Source organism: Barbatula barbatula (genome assembly GCF_947034865.1).
Source record: "Barbatula barbatula genome assembly, chromosome: 9".
In the NCBI taxonomy this organism is placed as follows: Eukaryota; Metazoa; Chordata; class Actinopteri; order Cypriniformes; family Nemacheilidae; genus Barbatula; species Barbatula barbatula.
In genome coordinates, this window is record NC_136772.1 from 24,429,105 (window position 1) to 24,440,080 (window position 10,976).

Genomic DNA, 10,976 nt, shown 5'->3' on the forward strand with positions numbered 1-10,976 from the left:
CTCAATATTAGACCAGGAGAACGGCAAAGGAAAAGGCAAGAATGCAAATAATAAACACTTGTTAGACATTTATATTAGTTTTAAATGTTTAAAATACTGTAGAAACAGAACTTGTAGAATCAGTGCATGGACCTGATGGGCTAGCACCAACTGAGAATGGCCACCAATACATGTGTGATGGTGGACTATTGTAAAAATGTGGATGACCAGGAGCCTCTGTTCTCCCTATACCATACCCAGACACGTGACTTTCAAATGTACTTTATATATAACGTATATTTTTATACCAATGGCAGTGCCATGTTAAACTTGCAAATGCCATATTTAGAAACCTGATATAAGGTCTACTTACATCTGAATGAAATACAGTTTGCTCTCTTAACCAAACAAAACAAAACAAAACCCCAAATCACCACAAAGTTTTCCCCATACTACCTGGTGTTCAGAAAAGAGGCAAGGTATCCGTGTGAGGTGCCAAAAGATTACGAGGTTAGTAAATGTGTGCTGAACTGTTTTTTACATTTATTGAATTTAAGGGGGTGTCAAATTAACCATGATTGTGATAAGGTCTTGCTTAGGTCAGTCATGAAAAAGTTGAAGCCATGGTTGACAATGAGCAATGCTCATAAGAGCCGAGTAAGAGAGAGACATTGGAAGCTGTTAAATACAACAAGGAAAAAGCCATGAAGGGGTTCTCAAAAGGAAAATGGGTTTATGTAAATCATGTAAAGCAGCAGTTCTTAATCCTGGTCCTCTTGACCCCTGCTCTGCATATTTAGCATCTTTCTCTCTTGTTTAACACTCCTGATTCAATGACCAGCTCATTAGAACAGGTGTTCCCAAAGTGGGGGTGGCGACCCCCCGAGGGCAGAGTCGCAAGATTAAGAAATCCTTTTTATTATTAGAAATAGTGTTTGTAACGTTAACCAATAAATCTAACAAAATATACAAATATTGGTCGAGTTAAATAAAACCAGGCACAGAAAAAGCCATCATCCTCAGGACCCCTGAGGTGACGTAACAACATTAGCAAACACATTAAGTCCATTTACGGTTTTACGTTAAACAGTCACATGTGAACGCACATTATTTTCAGGCTTTACGTTGAGGATATTCTTATTTTTTGCGTTGATTAATATCGACCAAAGACAACGCAGGGAGGCCAGCGGAGGAGCGCCGCAGTCAGAGGGCCCATCATCCTCCGGTACGAAAAGAGGCACATCCGTAAGCACTCCGATTAGTTTGACCATCCGTTGTAATAGTTCATCGTTTATGCAAAACAACAAGTAAAGTAATGAGTAAATAATATTATGTTAGACTGTGCTCTTTTGTGTTGTCATTATACACATTTGGGTAGAATATGTGCAACGTTAGTATGCTTTAACCACCTCTGAGGATAGTGGGGGTCTCGAGTCACTGGCTATTGGTTATTTTGGTGGTGGCAGGCTGAAAACCCCCTGCATTAGAAGAGCGCTCCATGAATGAACTGTGTTTCGATTGACATTGTTCACTGCTGACTACGCCCAGCACACATAAAATCAGCTGAAGTTTAAGAGCATGGATTTGCGCTACATGACTGCCTGCAGCATGTTCACACTCTGGCAAAACTTACTACAAAAATATCAAAGGTTATTTAACCGTAATCATGAGATTTGTGTACGTTTCGTGCTTTCGAATCTTACATACGCTCATTTCAAAGTTGAATCATGGCAGAATATTCAGTGATGTTCCCTTTGCAGGGCATGTATGGTCGTATCGAACAAGTCTCTTTTGAGAAACATACAAAATGTGCAGAGAGACGGGTCGCGAGGAACAGGATGGAAACCAAAGGTGCCTCTTAAACAAATTGAGGAACATATGCAAACATGTTTTTTATTTGACTGGCCAATGGTACAATTTGAGATCGAGGTATCTAGATTAGTTCATAGATCAGTGATTACTGCTTTAAAGACCACTAGTCCGTTTTCAGATGGTCTGCAGACATCTTGGCCTTGTTGTCTTGAGCAATGAAGTCAAAGCTTTGTAAATAAATATGAAGTGTTAAGCAACTAGCCATGGCATTTTTGTATAGTTAGAGCATAAAAGATCTTCATCTGTTTTAAACTTCCCCCACCAGACTTTATTTGCATACACAGGAATCAAATCCAGTGTGGTTGGACGTGTTATTCTGCAGTGGAAGCCATTTTTTAACTATACAGGTTTGCCCAGAAAAAGCAAGCTATACAGTAATGGTCGGTATGGATGTTCAAAAATCTTTTTTTCTATAAATGTCAGCGTTCCGCAAACAGATTGTGTTAGCATCTGTTTGTGAATGTGTGATGTTTGATACATCAGGGGCTCCATTCAACATTCATCTCTTTACGTTACTGGATATTTTATAGAAAAGCTAAGGCTTCCAACTTCAGGTTTTTTCCTGCCTTGCCTGCAATGCCATTCACCACATGGCTGCGCATCTTTGATAACTATCTGCGTGTTATCGACGCTACAGGGGATGCTTGGCCGGACGACAGACGGAGAGCTGTACTACTTCATTGCCTGGGCACAGAGGGACAGCGGATTTTCTACGCATTGCCTAACATAGGTACGACATACAAGAATGCCGAGACTGCACTGAAAGCTTATTTTGTGCCAAAAGCTAACATGGTAGCTGAACGCCATGCTTTTCGTAAACGCTGCCAGGCACCTCACGAGACAGTCATACAGTACATTGCTGCTCTACGTGAACTTGTTGTTACATGTGAATTCGGTGCCTGTGCTGACGATATGATTCGTGATCAGTTAGTGGAAAATGTGCTTAGCCCACGAATTCGCGAGAGACTTTTACTCGAACTTGACCTTACACTGGATAGAGCTGTTACGATTGCGAGTCAGATTGAATCTGCTGCTGATCAGGCTAAACTTATTTCAAATGGCCGTCAAGTCACCGCCCCAGTACAAGCGGTACAGCACGTGAAGCGCAGGAGAGCGAAAACATTCCGCGCACCTCCTACTTCTGTTACCACAGGAAAAAAGTCTTGCTTTCGCTGTGGCTCGGAGGCTCACTTGGCTAATGCTGCGAACTGCCCTGCAGCAACTGCAACTTGCAGACAGTGTAAGAAGGCGGGACATTTCGCTAAAGTTTGCCGATCGACACAACCAACTACGCGCGAAGTTCATGAAATTGAATTACGTGAAGTTACTGTTCTGTACACGGAATGCCCAGCTCGTTCCCCCAGCATCACAAGTTCAGTGACAATATCTACCTCTGCAGATCAGGCTTGTGTGGTAAATTTAGTGGTCGACACTGGGTCTTCTGTTTCTATCTTACCCCACAGCACTTGCCATACATGCCATTTTAGTGATGTTGCATTGTCACAACCATCTGCCAGGCTTGTGACGTACTCAAAAGCTCAAATTCCGGTCCTTGGGTGTTTGTCAGAAAATGTGTCATTGCATGATCACAAAGTTCCTGCTACCTTTTTCATTGTTGACAAAGGCACACCACTGATGGGGAGGGACCTTATGTCTGCATTACATGTAAGGATTGAGAACAACCAAGTACTGCCTCCTCATGGCCTTTCTGAGTTTGCTCCTATGCCAGTGTTACAGTGCACTACTGCTGATCTAACTGAGTTTGGACACGTTACAAATTTCGTACACCGCGTGAAGCTGGATGAAACTGTCACACCGGTACGCCAAAAACTACGCCGCCTGCCACTTTCAGTACGAAGCGCTGTGTCGGCGGAATTACAGTGCTTACAAGCAGCTGGAGTAATAGAACACATTGATGCTTCTGCCTGGGTTTCACCGATTGTTGTCACACAGAAAAGGTCGGGAAAAATCAGGATGTGTGTTGACCTCAGAGAGCCAAACAAAGCTGTCATCGTGGACTCTTTTCCATTACCGCACATGGATGAATTACTCGCTGCTCTAAACGGGTCTAGTGTTTTCAGTACCATTGACCTGTCTAATGCCTACTACCAGGTACCGCTGCACGAGGACAGTCGTGACCTAACAGCTTTTATTACTCATGATGGACTGTACCGATTCTGCCGTGTTCCTTATGGATTAGCCTCAGCACCTGCAGCTTTTCAGAAAATGATGTCCATTGTCCTTGCTGGCTTGTCAGGAGTTGAAAACTTGGACGACATCATCATCCACGGACGCGACATGTCTTCACACGACAAAACACTTAAAGTGGTCCTACAGCGTCTAGAAGCGGCCGGCTTACAACTCAACAAAGACAAGTGTCGTTTTCGTCAATCCAGCCTGCTGTTCTTAGGACATACAGTGTCAGCAGATGGCCTTAGGTCCGATGAGTCGCGCGTACAGGCCATGCTCAATGCCCCTGCACCTTCGGACGAATCTACCTTGCGTTCCTTACTTGGTGGTACAGTAAGTTCATTCCTGATTTTGCCACTGTGGTAGCTCCAGTACGTGCTTGCCTACAAGATCCAGATGGATTCAGCTGGTCAGAGGTGGCTGACCAAAGCTTAAACAAAGTGAAACAACTGTTTGCAAACAGCCCTTCTCAGGCGTTATTTGACCCCACGATGCATACCATTGTCTCCACAGATGCTTCTGATTATGGTCTGGGTGGCCTGCTCTCCCAGGTCGGTCCGGATGGCATCGAACGTACTGTTGCTTTTGCGTCACGCACACTCTCCGCTGCAGAGCGTAAATACGCCACAGTGGAAAAAGAAGCGCTGGCGTGCGTGTGGGCCGTTGAGAAGTGGCGCACTTACCTGTGGGGCCGCCGGTTCACTCTGCGGACAGATCACCTGGCCCTGACAACCCTTCTCACCACAAAAGGCGTTGGTCGTGCTGGACTTCGTGTAGCTAGATGGTCTGCACGCTTACTGTCATTTAATTATGATTTAATATATCGTCCAGGTTCCCAAAATGCTCCTGCTGATTATCTGTCACGTCTGCCCTTGCCTGCTTCACCAGACAATGCTGTCGCTTTAGCTCATGATGATGATGTGGAAGAGGAGTTTGTTGCTTACCTGTCTGCCAGCTGCAATCCTCTGTCTGTTGCTGATGTTGATGCGGCTTGTTCTACTTGCCCTGCACTAACCCAGCTTCGTTCACAGATTTCCATTGGTTGGCCTCCTTCTCCCAAAGGACTGAATGCTGAGTTGTTGTCGTACTATCGTGTGCGACTGGAACTATCTGTTAAGGACAACTTCGTCTTTCGAGGCACACGGCTGATTGTACCTGCTGCTCTTCGCCATACGCTGGTAGCCATTGCGCATGAAGGACACCAAGGGGAGGTGAGAACAAAACAACGCCTTTGCGAGGTTTATTGGTGGCCTGGGATGGACGCTCAGGTTCACGATAGTGTCCATTCTTGCAATGTCTGTCAACTTAATGATAAAACCGTGAAGTCACACCCTGCTCCCCTGCAGCCAGTGCCGCTGCCGGACGGACCATGGCAGAAAGTTGCTGTGGACATAGTCAGACCATTTGACACTGCAGCTTCTGATTGCAGGTTTGCTATTACTTTGACTGATTATTACAGCAAATGGCCTGAGGTCTCCTTTACCCATACCGTCACTGCTGACTCCGTGATTTCATTTCTGTCTTCGGTATTCAGTCGCCATGGCAACCCCTTGAGCATAGTCACTGATAATGGGGTTCAGTTTGCATCTGCTGCCTTTTCTGATTTTCTAAACAAACTGAACATTCGTCACCATCGTTCCTCTCTCTACTACCCAGCAGCTAATGGTGCTGTTGAGGGGTTTAACCGTGTACTCAAAAATACTGTCCAACTGGCCATCCAACAACATCAACCTTGGAAACCTTTCGTAACTGACTTTTTGCAAGTGTACCGTGCCACTCCGCATGCTGCAACTGGTTCTTCACCTTTTCAGCTCCTCTATGGACGGAAAATGCATACTAGGCTGTCTTTTCTGCCATCTCCTCCTGTTCCCGTTTCCACTATTGTGACTGTTCGCAAGAGGGTTACGCGGTTGCAGCCCAGAATTAAACTGTATACGGATGCGAAGCGGGGTGCGCGCACTCCCTGCTTTCAGGTGGGGGATAAAGTCAGAGTACGGAACCATCTGCATGTTCCTAAGGGGCACAGGAAATTCACAGACCCTCTCACACTTCACAAACAACTGGGGGTGGGTACATATGTTCTTAGTGATGGGAAAACGTGGAATGCTTCCAAACTCACTGCATTTCCATGTACAACCACAGCCCCTGTTGAGAACACTGGTAACTGTGCAAATAGTCCTACGTAATGTTCACAAACCCAGTTGGCTAAATGACTATGTCACTTAGATTCAATAAACTGCTACATATCTGATTGCATGCACTTTGTTTGTTATGGTACCATGTTGTTCTTCTTGAACCAATAAGTTCTATTAACAGTATTATTGCAGTCGGTCTACTGTTGTTACATGTTGCACTGGGTTAACGATTGCTGAAATTATCAAAATGCCTGTATTTATACTGGGTTAATAAGTGTATAGGTGTAGTGGTTACTTTTGCTGCCAAATTACTCCATCCACCTTGTATTCTTAAAAAAAGGGAAAATGTTGTGTTCATGAGTAATGTGCAATATTACTATTTGTGTATACTGTTGTAAATAGTAATACTTGCTGTTGTCACGTGATGAGACGTGACTTACGTACGTAATGACGTACGAAAGAAGAAGAAAGTTGAGTAAAGAAAGTTACGGATTCACTACTCTCGTGTGGCCTGGTTTATTCTTAAATCATTTATACATTCTTTACAATACCACAGAAAGCATGGTAGCTGGTTTAAGCTGGTCCTGAGCTGGTTTAAGCTGGTCCTGAGCTGGTTTAAGTTGGTCCTGAGCTGGTTTAAGCTGGTCCTGAGCTGGTCCTGAGGAGGAGTTTAATGTTAAGGACCAGCACATGTTAGTTTAAACCAGCTTAAATCAGCCACCATGCTTCAACCAGCATATGCAGTTTTTTTTAACTGGGAATATATATATTGGTATGACATAAGTCTTATAATATATAGTATAAAATACTCCTGCGACACCTCCGGTGTAGTGCAATCTCAGTCCTTCATGTCGCAGTCTTTCACAGTAACACAGAGTGTTATTTTATCAGATTTATTCACATGATGTAGTTTACACAGTTTAACGGAATGAATTTAAAAAGCCCAATGTGCCCAAAAGGTTTATTTCTTCAGGCTTCAGACGGGAAGCAAATCAGAGTCCAATGTGGTCAACTGGGCAAGACATGCAAAAAAAGCTTTATATGCCAGATTTGTCTTTCTAGGAAGCATTATCAAATTTATTTGACTGGTCACCTGCACCAGACATTTGTTTGTTGTGTTGTGATTGGTCTGTGTCACTGTCACTCATCACACTCTTTTGTTATTGGTTGTGTGTCAGTTGAAGTAAGAGAGAGTCACAGTTCTATCTTCATCTTCAAACTCACAAAACCTCTTGACTGGGTAAAGATGAAGACTACACTCACTGTGCTCCTCATCATCCAGCTCTATGGACTCGCCTCATGTGCCATGAAACATCATTACTATATAAATCAGACGAAGAACTGGGATGAAGCACAACAATACTGCAAAACCTTCTATCATGACCTGTCAACCTTCATCAATGAGATTGAAGAACAGCAGTTTATACAAGATGCAGTTAGTCAAACCTCTTACTCCTGGGTGGGACTCTACAAAGAATCTGGAAACTGGAGGTGGTCAGGAGGTGAAGTTACAACACAAATCAACTGGGCCTCTGGACAACCAGACCATGATAACTGTGCTTTTATAAACAAAGCCAGTAAGAAACTGCATGACGGTGGATGCTCTTCTACTCTCACCTTCTTCTGTATGAATGTGTTTGAGATTGTCTTGGTTCAGCAGTCTGAGAGCTGGGAGGAAGCTCTAGATTACTGTAGACATCATCATGTTGATCTGGCATCTCTGAGCTCAAACAGAAGCATGACTGAAGCTCTCAGTAAGATCACAGGAGCTCAAACACAATACGTGTGGATTGGTCTGCGCTTTCTAGCAGGTGGATGGTTCTGGATCAGTGGAGATGATCTTCTCTTTAATGTCTGGTCTTCAGCTAGACGTCCTCAATGTCCTGACCAAAACCAACGCTGTGCAGCTCTGGACAAGAACACACGGACCTGGACACCCAGAGACTGTGAGGAGAAACTCAACTTTCTGTGTTTAAGTCTTCTGTAGACGCTTCATCACCTGTACTGCGGTCTGAAAGCCCAGATTGTGGCTGTAATGAATATAATAACGGTCGGGTATGGGGGTTGACATGGTTTCAGTACATTATGAAATATTTGACATTTGTTGCTTATTTTCTAAATGTATTTAAATACTCATATAGTAAAAGATAGAATAAAAGATAATAAATAGTAAAGAATATGTGACCCTTAAATGACTTTCTAAGCACTATATACTGTTGTTTTTGGTGTTATTGGTCATTGGATGTGTGATAATGAAATGAAACTTAATTTATTAAAATGACTAATATCTTATGTGAATACATTATCATTTTCATATTTCTTCAAATGTCTGGTGCTTGTCTTTATCATTTCTAAATGATTCAAAACGTATATTTGTATAGTTTAAGTAATAATGTGTGTGTGTGTAAACGTAACAAAATTCTTAACCAGATACTGATATATTACCCACACAAATGTTTGCATGACATTCAGAGTAAGAGAGATGCATTCTCAAGGTAAGTGTAAAGCATTGTGTAAAGAAAGATAAAAACACTTCTAAAACTTCTACAGCATTTATCAGTTTTAGTTCAAGTTCATTTCACCATTGACTAATAGTTTATAGAATCAAACATCCTATCTGTTAATATTAATTTGTGCATCATTGACATTAATGACACTAACATGAATGAATCTGCATGCTGAAAACGAACTAAATAACTCAGTATGAATTATTTCCAATATTTCCATATTTTGAAAATTCCAAACAGTGAAACAGGCAACATCTTTAGCATCAGGCAATCGGTCTGTAGTTGCAGTTGCAGCAATTGGGTGTTAAATATTTGCACTTGACCTTCCCTTCAGTCAAACTTTATGTTTAGCTGCTGTCTTCTTCACCAGTTTGCAGGTCTGATTAATACATATTTGCATTTTAGTCAAATTTGCCACAAAGACAATTACAGCACAACAGAGCGCTGCCGTTGGTGAAATCACAGAAACAGAGAATACTACATTCACCAGAGTCATAGCATTTTAATGTGTGTATTTTCTTTAATCAAAAGCAAGAAGTATAATCCTACTTGGATTGTATGACTGTGTGTCACATATAAATACAGGAACCCTAGCCTTACAAAATGTGGAAGACATGCAACAGCAACTTGGCAACACAAAGTTTGAGGTATAAAGAGATAAAGCCACAATTAAAGTTGTGTTTGCATACATCAGGGAAAAGAAGGAAAAAAATTCTGCCTTTTCTAAATATGGAAAATAATGGAAATAATTCATAATAAGCTATTTATTTGGAAGCCGAACACTTCAAACTTTAAAACAATTTGTATTGTTAACATTAGTATATGCATGAACTTAAAAAAAGCTTAATATTTACAAAGTAAAATTCTAAATCATCTCAAGGAACTGTACATCATATAAGTATGTTGGTTTTTCAGACTATAATTTCAGAATAAGCACACGTCTCTCTCGCTCTCCGGATGAGTATTGGTACCACAATGGTATTTTAATTGAAACCATTTATTTCTGCGATGGTTTATTTTGGGTTTCTTTGGTTTTTATCAGCAGGATTGTAACATTTATAATCTGGGCCGTATGCACAAATCATTTGATCTTAACACTTACAGTTTTTCTTGATTGTTTACACACAAATATTGGTCCTTGAGACACAATGAGCTCAACATGTAACTCATTGACCAACCCCCTGAACCAATTCTGCTAAACTACAAGCACAATTCCTGCTTTACACTCACATTGTAGATCTAAAACACACGTTTTTCAAAACACTACACACAATTCTCAGCATTTGGTACAATTTTCGGGCAGAAAAATCTCTTGTTTTCACAAGAAACACACTCAAATATCCAGACTGACTCATCACATGTGTAAACACCTGTCACAAACACCTATAGCCCTTCTCCAAGCTATAGAAGACACATGTGGAGATATAGCAGCTGATGCTTTTCATGACTGGACTGAGAAACATTGCTTGTGATGTGGATGAGGTGCTGTGGTCAGACCCAAACCCAAGAGAAGATGCAGCATAGTTTTTTACTGTAACTCTATACAGTCAATTCTTCTGTTGTTTTGTATGTACACCACTGTATGTGCTACTTTGCGTTGGTTGGGATGTACACTGTACATTCTCTTTGTTGGAAAAATTAAATATATTTGTTATTGTGTATTTGTGTGTTCTGACTATAAAAAATATTTTTATATATATATACTACAAATATTTAACAACACACTTATACATGTATTGACTGTAGTAACCAAATAAAGAGCAAAGTCATTATGATGAACGGAGAAGTGTTTTACATTCATCATAGTGTTTTATAAAGAGCACATCAGTGTTCAACTGGTTCTTATAAATGTTTATTCATATGATGGTTTGTGTTTGTCATTTGAAAACAAAATACCATTTTGAGATTAAAGAACATTGTTTTGAATGTGAACATTTACTTTTGGTGTGGCCCCAGCATAAGGAACAGCGAAAAACCTTAAGCTAAGATAACCCCTCGGTTGATCTTGTTGATATAGATGATGTCAGCAAGTTTACTGACCATGACCACAGTGATTGGCTGATAGAGGATAAGGGTCTCTATCAGTCATTTAATCATAGAAATATTATAGAATGAGTATAAGTAACAATAAGAAGTAACAATGACTTTAAAAATGTTTAGTTTGTGTAAGAATTCAAGCTGCTGCGTTTTGAACTAGCTGTGGAGTTTTTGTAACAGGCCCACAGGGCAACAACCTAATAGTGTGTTACAATAATCTAGTCTTGATGTCATGAATGCATGAATGAGCTTCTCT